Genomic DNA, 13,533 nt, shown 5'->3' on the forward strand with positions numbered 1-13,533 from the left:
CGGCACTCTCAGAATGCATTTCAGAGGAAGAGGGTGAAAGCACACAGGGAGTGCTGTGCTGGCGTAACTCTGAGATATGTTGGCATGTCCCTGAGACATGCCGCGGAGAGTGCGCTGGTGTCACTGTGTCCCAGAGCAATGCAAGTACCAGGGAAAGGGGGAGATCTAGGATTCTAACAGGAGTCAGGTGGATCTCTAAGTCACCCCAGGACAAAATTGAGAGAGAAGGCTAACTGGTTGGTATAGAGTTGCCAATCCCCAAGTGGGGGCTGGGGATCCCCTGATTTGGAGACCCTCCCCCACTTCAGAGTCATCAGAAAGCAGGGGGGGGTGAGGGGGAGGGAAATGTCCACTGGCCACTCCGTTATTCCCTATGGAGACCAATCCCCATAGGGTATAATGGAGAATGGATCCATGGGTTTCTGGGGCTATGCGGGGGCTGTTTTTTAAGGTAGAGGCACCATATTTTCATCATAGCATCCGGTACCTCTCCTTAAAACACCCTCCAAGTTTCAAAAAGATTAGACCAGGGGGTCCAATTCTATAATCTCCAAAAGAAGGTGCCCCTATCCCTCATTATTTCCAATGGATGGAAGGCATTTAAATGTTGTGCGGTCCCTTTAAATGGGATGGCCAGAACTCCCTTTCGAGTTCAATTATGCTTGTCACAACCTTGCTTCTGGCTCCACCCCCAAAGTCCCCTGATATTTCTTGAGTTGAACCTGGCAACTCTAGGTTGGTATCACTTAGCGGTTGGCAGCAAACTGGCTTCCTCTCAGCAATTGTTTCCCTATATGCCTTTTTCAATTCAAGCCTTGCTCACCAATAAATCAGAAAATATATTTTGCATATCAGTAATGGACATAGGACATAAATTGCACAAAAGACTCAACCGGCAGATTGAAACTATTCACAGTGGCAACGTAGAGAAACAAACGGAAGCCGAAGTGGTCACCTCCATCCATTCCTAGGTAGAGGTCTACAGCCCAGTGCTCCATGACAACACATGCAAATATTGCAACTCCGATGAAACTATGTGGTTAAACCAGCGGGGTGAAAAAGAAAGAGTAGCTACACTGCACAAATAGCACCACACCCCCTCCAGCCTAGAAATAGCAGCTCTCCAGCAGCCCTGGCCTCACTCAATGCACAGCAGCCAAGAAGGTCAGAGCACCTACTCCGGCTGCAACGCCACTGAGGATGTTCTCCGCAGCCGAGAACGAAACGTCTGGAAGAAAAACTTTCTCCAGTAGAACACGGCACTTGAGCCTGAAAGATTCTACAAACCCTAATAAATAGCAAAGAGTTTGCCAGCTGAAACTTGTGAGACGGGGCCACATCTGAATTTCTGACCAGCTTACAGCAGTTCATCGGACTATTTTTTACTATTGATTTAGCAATTTGTTCCGGCTTAGCAGCCCAACTTCACTAATATTTACCCTTCAAGTCCCCCCTCCCAGCCTCCTAAGGGATCAAGTACTTTAATGAGGATTTTCTTTCATCATCTAAAATTTTACTGGGCATAGCATTTCTGGCTGTATTGGAAAAAGGCTGTTAGCTTTTATTAACTCACTGAAGCAATGCCTATGCACTGATGTGTTTTTTTTTAAAATGATTGTAATGTAATAACATCACATATGTAAGTGAACTTGAGAGGTATTTTTTTAAAAAAAAAAACTGTCTAAACCAAAATGAAACATTGCTGAAATATATCAATACCCCCTTTAGATATTAATTTAACTTTAGAACCTCAGAACGTTTTTGGTAGGAAAAAGCCAAACAGAAACTCATTTGCATATTAGGCCACACCCTTTGATGTCACCATTGTTTTGCATAGGGCTTTTTGTAGAAAGAGGCCCTCTTTTCGACCCAGGTTGATTAGCAATAGAATAATCAACAGGCATTCTCACATGCTGACATGTTACTGTTTTATGGTTTCCCATGCTAATGCAACCCGGATCAAAGGTTTTCTGAATTTGTTAATTTTACTAATCTGCTATTGGATTTTAACTTTGTGCCACTTGGCATCCCAAACCCCACCAGCTATATGTGGCTCTGCTTACTGTACCTCATTCCTCGTCTGAAGAAGTGTGCATGCACACGGAAGCTTACGTTCTGAATAAAACTAAGTTGGTCTTAAAGGTGCGATCGACTCCCAATGTGTTTTTCCATGCATCAGCTTAGTTCTTCCCAGCAGGGTCTGCTGTCAGTACCATTCTTGGAGAGCCAGTTTGGTGTAGTGGTTAAGTGTATGGACTCTTATCTGGGAGAACCGGGTTTGATTCCCCACTCCTCCACTTGCACCTGCTGGCATGGCCTTGGGTCAGCCATAGCCCTGGCAGAGGTTGTCCTTGAAAGGGCAGCTGCTGTGAGAGCCCTCTCCTGCCCCACCCACCTCACAGGGTGCCTGTTGTGGGGGAGGAAGGGAAAGGAGATTGTGAGCCGCTCTGAGACTCTTCGGAGTGGAGGGCGGGATATAAATCCAATATCTTCATCTACCTCACAGGGTGTCTGTTGTGAGGCAGGAAGGGAAAGGAGATTGTGAGCCGCTCTGAGACTTTTCGGAGTGGAGGGCGGGATATAAATCCAATATCTTCAAGGCACCACCATTAATAGCCCAGGTCTGAGTCTTTTCAGTGGTTGCTCCATGCTTCCTGGATGAGATCAGAGGGCTCTTAACACTCTGACTTCTGGGCAAGATCACAAAACAGAGCCTGGGCAGAAGGGGATATCTGATGATGAGGCACAAGATTTTTTTTTAGCTTGGATTTCATACTTGTATATCTGTTTTTTAAAATGTTTGTTTTATAAAAGTTTTTTTTTTAACATCGTTGCTCCCCGCTTTGGGTCCTGAGATATTCAGAAAAAAGGCATAACCATGATTATCAATCAATGTTCCTCAATAGGCATCAATACAAAGAGATAGCCTCCATTTTTTTTGGATGTGATGCGATTGGACAAAATAGTATCACTCAAGGAAAAAGTGAGGGATAGAGAGATGGTCAGAAACAGTGTTGGCATTTGGCACTGAGTCAATAAGATGCAGTGTCGGATCATGGCGAGGGGTGACCCAGTTCGAATCCCTTACTAAATCATAAAGTTTGTAAAATGACTTCCGACCAGTTTCTCAGTTTAACCGACCTCTAAAATTTGTGACGGCAAAACGAGGAAGATGTTTGTTCACCACCCTGAGCTCCTTGGAGGAAGGATGGGCAGAAATACAAAAGACCTTTAAAAAAGAGAGAGAGAGGAATAAAAATAGCACTCCAGGCAATATAAATGTACATATTTATTTAATATAATGGAAATCTCTTCAGTAATACATATCAAATATATACTGTGAGAGCTAGTGTGGTGTACTGGTTAGAGTGCTTGACTAGGATCTGAGAGATCCAGGTTTAAATCACTAGTCTGCCATGGAAGCTAATTGAACATATGAACATATGAAGCTGCCTTATACTGAATCAGACCTTTGGTCCATCAAAGTCAGTATTGTCTTCTCAGACTGGCAGCGGCTCTCCAGGGTCTCAAGCTGAGGTTTTTCACACCTATTTGCCTGGACCCTTTTTTGGAGATGCCAGGGACTGAACCTGGGACCTTCTGCTTCCCAAGCAGATGCTCTACCACTGAGCCACCATCCCTTATAGTTGGGTGATCTTGGGCCAGTCACATACTTTCTCAATCTAACCCATCCCACAGGGTTGCTGTGAGGATAAAATGGAGGTGAGGAGAACAAGGTAAACCCATTTGGGTCCCCACTGGGGTATAAATGAACTCACCAACTAAATAAATATATATAACACATAAAATATGGAGGGAGAGATTGGCTCAGTTACGAGAGCCAGCTTTGTGTAGTGGTTAAGTGTGCGGACTCTTATCTGGGAGAACCAGGTTTGATTCCCCACTCCTCCACTTGCATCTGCTAGCATGGCCTTGGGTCAGCCATAGCTCTGGCAGAGGTTGTCCTTGAAAGGGCAGCTGCTGTGAGAGCCCTCTCCAGCCCCACCCACCTCACAGGGTGTCTGTTGCGGGGGAAGAAGGTAAAGGAGATTGTGAGCCGCTCTGAGACTCTTCAGAATGGAAGGCGGGATATAAATCCAATATCTTCATCTTCTTCTTCTTCTTTATTCTGAAGAAATGCTCTTAATAAGAACAAGCTGATAGATTCTACTTCTATTCAAGAGATTTTAAGAGAATTCCAGGAGATGCTAGATCAAATTAAACCTTTATTGGTGAGGAGGGGTGGTAATAAATCCAAATGGGAAAACAAAAAAAGATTTGGTTTGATGTAGAGTGCAAAAATAGCAGGAGGCAAGTCAAGAAGGACTACTATAAATTAAAGAAATCTAATAATTTTGCTATGATAATATGTTTTAATTCAAAGCATAGACAGGATCCTTGTTAGGCACAAGTAGCGCTATGGTATCTTTCAATCTTGGGCTGATCTGACTGAGGCAACCACCAGTAAAAGATACAAGACCCTTTTGGAGGATCAGTAACAGGTCACTAGCTCAAAGGAAACAAAATGTGGAAAATTGTATCTCCTGCAATAACTGGGTGGAACACTTTACATCTTTATATGTAGCAGATGCCTCTACCCTATCATCAACTATTGAGACAGTGTTGGATTATAAAGACAGAGATATAACTTAGTTCACAGCTATGGAAGCTCACTTTTTTGTGTGAGTATTGCATGTGTGTGTGCCTGAAAGTTATAGTTGAATTCTAGGAACCCCTAGTGGGGCTTGGACATTTGGAGAGGTGACTTGCTATTGCCTGCCCCTGTGTCTTGACCCTGGTATTCCTTGGAGGTCTCCCATCCAAGTACTTGCCAGAGTAAAGCATGCTTAGCTTCCAAGAGCTGATGAGATTGGGCTTGCCTGGACTATCCAGGTCAGTGTGGAAGCTCACATCTTGAACCTTATTGCTGGTTTAAAGGCAGCAGGGCCTGTTTAGATACCACCTGACTTAATCGAGGATTTTTTCAGTTGGTGGTCCCCAATTCTGAAATACTTGTGTTGGACCATTGATTATTCTGGACAGTTTCCTGTGACCTGGTAAGAGGGTATAGTGGTTCCTATTTATAAAAAAGGAGACAAGCGTTACCCAAAGAATTACAGACTTATAAGCCTGTTGTCATCTCTTGGTAGACTTCACACAAGCCATTTACTAAGATGAAAACTTGGATGGACTCTGAACATCTGTTGGAAATAGAACAAGCTGGATTTTGAAGGGGTATGTTAACAACTGATCACTGTGTGGCTTTTGTGTTTATGGGTGAGAAACATACTAGAACCAAACAGGTAGGTTATATGTTGCCTTTTTTTAATTTAACCCAAAATCTGCATTCAATATGGCCCTTCTGGATAGACGTTGAGAGACATGATGCAGGGCAGATATACCAGTTAGGTTACTTTTTTTGATTAGTTGTCTTTACTCTGGTACTCACATTAGATATGGTGTAAATAGCTTTTTATCTGCTCCCACAGAGCTCAGGAGGGGGTGTAAGACAGGGTCTTGTCCTTGCCCCTACCTTGTTTAATCTTTACATTAATGATTGAGCCCCTAAACTAAATATTCTATTTTTGCACACCCCACAGCTAGGGACACTCGTTTGATCTTGGTCATGCTATATGCAGATGACACAATTTTGGTATCAATAACCAGCGTGAGGTCATGTCACTCAAATGAGATCTTTATGCAATATTGTGCTGATGAACGTCTGGTAATTAATTTTTAAAAATCCAAGGTTTTATTTGTTACTAGATGTTGTAGGCCAAAGCTATGACATTGGAATATCTCAGGTCACATTATGGAATAAGTCCAATTTTATAAATATCTGGGAGTTATATTCCAGGATTCAGTATCTTGGGCTTTGCACGCTAGAGAGATATTTATGAAAGTCAAGAGTACAGTAGCGATTTTGAGGAATTTTTTTTCACCACAGGTGCTCAATTTGTTCCTGTAGTTTTGGATGCTTTTCAGGCAAAAATAAATTTACTGGTTTTGTATGCTATTCCGGTGTGGATTGATAGCCTAAGTACGTGCCCAGATAAAACTCAGACACATTTCCCTAGAACTATCTTAGCATGTCCCACCTCATCTTCCCTATTAATAGAAACTGAACAGAAGACAATTTCTCTTATAGTCTGGTTAAAGGTTATTAAATATTGGCTTGCAATTAATCTAGAGAGTAAAGAATCAATAGTTTCACTGTCAGGTCAGGCTGGGTCAAAGAAGCTTTTCCTGAACTTTCCAGGAGTTTCTTCCTGATGTCCTTCTAGTACTTATTTCCTCCAAATCTCTGTTACCTGACGGGAGGGGGTGGGGTCTACTGGCCCTTTCCATTGTCTCTAGCTAGGCCAATAAAGCATTTCTTAAGAGGTAGGTGAGGGGAGGCTGGAAAGCCATTGAGCTGACTTCTGCCTTCCTGCCTGTTCTCTGCCCAGAGAGAAAACTTCTTAAAACCCTGATGAAGTTTTTACTCCAGACCTCCACCAAAAAATGCTTTTCTTCATGATTCCATATAGAGATCATTTTTATTCATTTATTTTACAAAAGTTATACCCTACCTTTCGGCCTTCATAAGTGCCACCAAGATGGCTAACAAAACACAGGGCATTTTCCCACAGAGCTTACCTCAGAGCGACGTCCCTCTTCACCGCGCAGCGTCTGCGCGGATTTCCCACCAACTGCTCCACATAACCAGGAAGAGCCGCGGCTTTTGCGTCGCTAACGTAAACAGTTTTTTAGAAGAAGAAGAAGATATTGGATTTATATCCCGCCCTCCACTCCGAAGAGTCTCAGAGCGGCTCACAATCTCCTTTACCTTCCTCCCCCACAACAGACACCCTGTGAGGTAGATGAAGATATTGGATTTATATCCCGCCCTCCACTCCGAAGAGTCTCAGAGCGGCTCACAATCTCCTTTACCTTCCTCCCCCACAACAGACACCCTGTGAGGTAAATGAAGATATTGGATTTATATCCCGCCCTCCACTCCGAAGAGTCTCAGAGCGGCTCACAATCTCCTTTACCTTCCTCCCCCACAACAGACACCCTGTGAGGTGGGTGGGGCTGGAGAGGGCTCTCACAGCAGCTGCCCTTTCAAGGACAACCTCTGCCAGAGCTACGGCTGACCCAAGGCCATGCTAGCAGGTGCAAGTGGAGGAGTGGGGAATCAAACCCGGTTCTCCCAGATAAGAGTCCGCACACTTAACCACTACACCAAACTGGCTTTAGCGGTTTACATCTGCGACGCAAAAGGTCTGGCACTTCCTGGTTATGCGGAGCAGTTGGTGGGAAATCTGCGCAGACGCTGCGCGGTGAAGAGGGACGTCGCTCCGAGGTAAGCTCTGTGGGAAAATGCCCACAGAGAATAAAATCACCCCTTAAAAATTAAAATGAACAAGAGAAATGCCATTAAAACCAGAGTGAAATACATATAAACCATTAAAACATTAGGCAGAAAGGAGATATTACTGAGGGAATGCCAAATGAAACAAAATTTAACCAATCATTTGGATCTGGAGGGTCTGGTTGTTGTTTCCCCAACCCCACCTCCCACCTAGTAACAAGAATTAATTTAGCAACTGCAGAAAGGTTTAATACTAGTTCAAAAGCTGCCAGAGAGACATAATTGTTAATGTAACCCACAAGTATAAACTTTGGGTAATGAGGTAAACCAGTATTTAACACATTTAACATAAAATGAATTACTAAATCCCTCTCCCCCAAAGTCTGCATCTTTGTACAACACCAGAAGATATGCTCAAAATCAGTACCAGATGATCCACATCTCCACCAATGAAGCTGCACATTTGCATATATAACAGCCAGCTTATCTGGATTACTACTGCAGTGAAGCAAACACTGTAGAAAATTTTCTCTCAGTCTTATAGAAAAAAGTCTAGGTAAAGCAATATTCGATAGCCACTTAACCTCTCCTGGTCTAACATTTATCTGTAAATCCCTATTCAATTGATTATGGTAACTCAAAGATGCCGCTATATTTTCAAGCAGGAAAGCATAGATTTTCTGTAGTAGATTCTCTGATTATAACCTCAAACAAAGTTTTTGTTTTAAACCCTTATAATTTTGTCTAAATTTTTCTTTTAGCAGTTATCTAATTTGGAAAAATTGAAACACAGGAGGTCCATTACCCAATTTAAAGGTAATTTCCTCATAGTTCAAAATCTCCTTATTACTAACTAGATCTTTCATATGTCCAAAGCTTTCTCCCCCCATACCTTAATATTACCTTGGACCCAGACTTATTGTTTGCTCGTTGTAAAAGACAGAGGCTAACGGAAAGTGTCCAGGACTCAATAAGGGTATACTGCTCTCAAACTGGTATTATCTAGATGTAAATTCCTGTTCTGAAAACAAATTAGCTCTTTCAACCAATAATCATCTGGGAGACATGATTCTAAAGCAGATGTGACTTTAACTAAGAAGACCCATTCCTTCAGATATGCCAGTCTTGTGGTTCTGTGATATAATTTCAGATTTGGTAGACTACGTGGTTGCATAAGCACTTTACTAGAAATCCTAGTGAAAAGGTACAAAGTTCTAGATTCCTGGCATATTAATGAACATCAATGAAGTTTCCTTTGAGAAACAAGTGACTAAAATGTACGCAGATATTGCTCTTACATTAACTAGGCCCATGAAACCTATTATGAAAATTAGATACGCAACTTCTATTCAGAATATAAAGTTAATTTGACTACATTGGAATGGTTAGGTCTTAATATGTCTGATGCTTATAAAGGTAGCACTTCTAATCTCTGATTCTGTGGAAAAATCTATGAGTAAATTTGGAATAGACTTCGGGGACTTTTATTTATATGTTTTGATATGTGCATGCAATTCACAGGTTTTGATTTAATCAGTCCCTTGTGCCTGATAGCCATCAACCAACACCTTAATGTTGGGTTTAATTGATGTTTGGTGTGTGCACCTTTGTAAGCACCTGAGAGAAAATCTAGGATTAGAGATTCATTCCTCAGGGTAGAGTGGACAATATAAAACTCTGTCTGGTGTCAGAAGACATTGATGTTTGGTGTGTGCCCCTTTGTAAGCACCTGAGAGAAAATCTAGGATTGGAGATTCATTCCTCAGGGTAGAGTGGACAATATAAAACTCTGTCTGGTGTCAGAAGACATTGAAAAGGGAGAAAAACTTAACATCCAGGATTGACTCCTACGTTCCTTTCCAGATTTGTAGACTATTTCATGTAGAGCTGTATAGCACTACTTAAGAATTACTAAGACTGATAAGAAGGAGAGAGAGAGATTCTGTGATTTAACAGGAGCATCTTGGGATACAGGGACTTCCTCTAGAGATAGGCTGTTTGATAGGGGCTGCTCTTTTTTTTATCATGCTCCATTTCGATATGTTGTGTTTACTGTAGTTTATTTTCTGGCTTATTTTCTGCAATTTTATTAGCATCTAGTTGCTGCTGATTGGCTGACCTTATTAAGCAGGCTTCTGGTTTGAGACTGTAAACTGTTTCAGTTACTTTGGGGATTAAAATGTTGCATAAGTTAAGTATGTAAGTCAATTTAGCATACATTTTAGTTCTGTTCTGATTTAGTGTTCCTTAAACTAGTTCAGACTTTGTTTGTTCAGTTTCCACTTACAGCTTAAATGTGAACTGTGGTCCACCCTCTGTGAGTGCTGCGCTGCGAAAGCCAGGGGAGATAAAAAAAATTTCAAATGAAGGAAACCATGTGCAAATATATCAGTCATAACAGTTTATGAATCTCCACTTCTATCCATATGGAGCCCCGTTGTGCTGCTCCTTGAACATGCCACTGCTGAAAAGTAGGCAGCAGACCACCATATGTGAAAGGATTCCATCATTTTATTTGGCTTCTGTAGCTGTCTCTCCCTCCCCCACCCCTCCCCCTCGGTCACATTTACTTCAGTCTCTTGATATCTGTGCGAAACTTCAGAGAGACTTATGAAAGCTGTAAGTGGATTCCAGGATGATTTGTGCCAGGTTCTACGCTTTAGTTGAGAGAAGGTGAATGTGCACAGAGGGCATAAAGATGACTTTGAATTCCTTATCTCGACCCCACAAATATCCGTTTCCATTTTGAATCCCATTTGTACAACTCAAAATGATGTGATTTTTTCAAAATCATGTTATTGCTTTGCACAGCATTTTTTTCCTTGTAAAATGCTTCAATGTTATTGGTGCATTGATAAATCTGTACGTATTCGTATATATAATGAAACTACAGATAAATGCATGGATGTAAAAACCCTATGATATGAATAAAAATTGAAAGCAGATCTACAAAATCAACGGCAAAACCAGAGAACCGACAGAAATTTACATTAGTATAACAGGGAAAGAAATAGAGAATGCTAATCCATTCCTATCATTTTTAATGCAAAGCTTTTACTGTTATATCACTATTCCACCTAGGTTTGCCAGGTCCTTCCTGGTCACTGGGAGGGAGGTGGTTCCGTTGCAAGATCCGGACCGTTTTCGCACACAGCTTACCACGGGGTCACATTCCTGTTCTTTCCACAGCGTCTGTCGGATTTCCCATGATCTGCGCCGAAGTTACAGGAAGTGTTGCAGCTTTTGCGCAGCCAACGTAAACTGGGTTTTAGCAGTTTACGTTTGCTATGCAAAAGCCGCTGCAGAGAGAACAGGAATGTGACCCCATGGTAAGCTGTGTGCAAAAATGGTGCCAGTTTGGGAAACTCCTGGAGATTCCGGGATGGAGCTTGGGGAGGACAGGGACCTCAGTGTGGTACAATGCAGCAGAGCTCACCCTCCAAAGCACCCATTTTTCAGGGGAAGTGACCTCTGTAGTCAGGAGATGAGCTGTAATTCCAGGGGATCCCCAGGCCTCACTCACTGGCATCCCTAATTCTACCTGTAGATGACACTTTGTCCGGATCTGAGGCAGTCAATGCTGCTGTTCTCAGCAAAACTGATCTCAGCAAAAAAAGAAGAAGAAGATATTGGATTTATATCCCGCCCTTCACTCCGAAGAGTCTCAGAGCGGCTCACAATCTCCTTTCCCTTCCTCCCCCACAACAGACACCCTGTGAGGTAGATGAAGATATTGGATTTATATCCCGCCCTCCACTCCGAAGAGTCTCAGAGCAGCCTACAATCTCCTTTGCCTTCCTCCCCCACAACAGACACCCTGTGAGGTAGATGAAGATATTGGATTTATATCCCGCCCTCCACTCCGAAGAGTCTCAGAGCGGCTCACAATCTTCTTTCCCTTCCTCCCCCACAACAGACACCCTGTGAGGTAGATGAAGATATTGGATTTATATCCCGCCCTCCACTCCGAAGAGTCTCAGAGCGGCTCACAATCTTCTTTCCCTTCCTCCCCCACAACAGACACCCTGTGAGGTAGATGAAGATATTGGATTTATATCCCTCCCGCCACTCCGAAGAGTCTCAGAGCGGCTCACAATCTCCTTTACCTTCCTCCCCCACAACAGACACCCTGTGAGGTGGGTGGGGCTAAGAGAGCTCTTACAGCAGCTGCCCTTTCAAGGACAACCTCTGCCAGAGCTACGGCTGACCCAAGGCCATGCCAGCAGGCGCAAGTGGAGGAGTGGGGAATCAAACCCGGTTCTCCCAGATAAGAGTCCGCACACTTAACCATTACACCAAACACTGTTCTGTTTATCATCAATTTTGGTCTGACTCCTATGCAGAGCTTTTTGTGTAGACAAAGCCCAGCAGGAACTCATTTGCATATTAAGCCACACCTCCTGGCATCACCATTTTTTGCATGGGCCTTTTTTGCCGAAAAAGCCCAGCAGGAACTCATTTGCATTTAGGCCACACCCCCTGACACCAAGTCAGCTAGAACCACATCCCTGTGCATTCCTGCTCAAAAAAAAGCCCTGTTCCTATGTATGCAAAGTATATTAGGTTATTCTATTCTTTTAGAGGAGGATTCTACAGGAAACACCTCACTGGATATTCACTGGTTCAGATTCAAAAGTCAAAAGCAGGATTTCCTTTTACTATGCACCCCCCCCCCCCCAAATCCCATCTAGAATTTTTTTTTTCCAAGGAGTTGCTTATAGGGATCGACATATTCTTTCGAAATAATACCTCAGCGGCATTTGGGAGCTGCCTGTGGGGTCTGTCTTCGGGGGAGCGGGGATAGATGTACTAAAACCTGTGCGTTTGTGCTTTAAAATAATACATGTAATAAAGTTCAGGTGGACAAAGATAAATATTTTACCATACGTCTGCATCTGGTATGTGTTAAAATGTCCCTTATTATTGTGTGTGACGTGTGTAAGCACAAAGACCACTAGGTGGCGCTGTGCAGAGCGGCTGTCTCAGCAAAGGGATAAAGTGCAATTCTCTTTACCCTCTCGTGGAACTTAAGCCTTTACTGGTGGCACTGTTACCAATAGATGAATGTTTGTTTTGCCCATCTGTTTAATGTGTCTCTAACAGGAAAGACAGGTTTTAGTAGAAGACCAGATGACGACAATACCGCTTGGGTTGAGTTCGTGTTTTGAGGTGAATGGCAGGAGATTTCAAAAGTTAATTACCTTTTATGTAATAAAAAGTAGAAAACGACATTTTTGAATGTTTAATGGAAACTGAAATTTCCTGACTTATGCCATTTTCAGCAGTCAAAGTTTCTCAGCCAGAGAGGGAAAGGGGGGGGGGGATTCTTTTGAGAGAACCAGCTCAATTCAAAGCAAATATAATCAGAAGAAAGTCCCATGGAATTTAATGGGGATGAAGTTTTTACTGTATTTAGAACTACAGTTGAACATATGAACATATGAAGCTGCCTTATACTGAATCAGACCCTCGGTCCATCAAAGTCAGTATTGTCTTCTCAGACTGGCAGCGGCTCTCCAGGGTCTCAAGCTGAGGTTTTTCACACCTATTTCGCTGGACCCTTTTTTGGAGATGCCAGGGATTGAACCTAGGACCTTCTGCTTCCCAAGCAGATGCTCTACCACTGAGCCACCGTCCCTAGTTGAACATTAAATAGGATGCTATCGCCATGCTTATTTTAATGAGCAGTCTTTGATATGAGTTTTGTAAACGTAAGCAGGAAGCGTGCTATATTGGAATGCAGTAGCAGAGATTGGGCAATTCATAAATGATGATGACGATGGCTATGACAAAGATGATGATGTCGTCATCCTAGGCACATTCCCTGAAAAATCAGTGTAGAAATTTTCCCTGTTTAGGAGATATTTATGGTTTTGATGCAGTGTTTTACTGACCATAATTTTACTGATTTTCACCAGGAGGACTGAGAATGTTTTTTATTTTTTATTTATTTAGAATTTATATCCCGCCCTTCCCACGAATGGCTCAGGGCGGCTTCCAACAATAGATCCCACATAACAATAAGCAATATTTAAACATGTGAGGGAATAAACAATTAAAACAGATAAAACTCTAAAAATTAATAAATATTCAAGTATATATAAATGTTGAACTTTGGCTGGCTTGTGCCCGTTCTATATTACAATGAAACATAACAAACAATACTACCAACGTTG

Source organism: Heteronotia binoei, chromosome 16 (assembly GCF_032191835.1).
Source record: "Heteronotia binoei isolate CCM8104 ecotype False Entrance Well chromosome 16, APGP_CSIRO_Hbin_v1, whole genome shotgun sequence".
Taxonomy (NCBI): domain Eukaryota; kingdom Metazoa; phylum Chordata; class Lepidosauria; order Squamata; family Gekkonidae; genus Heteronotia; species Heteronotia binoei.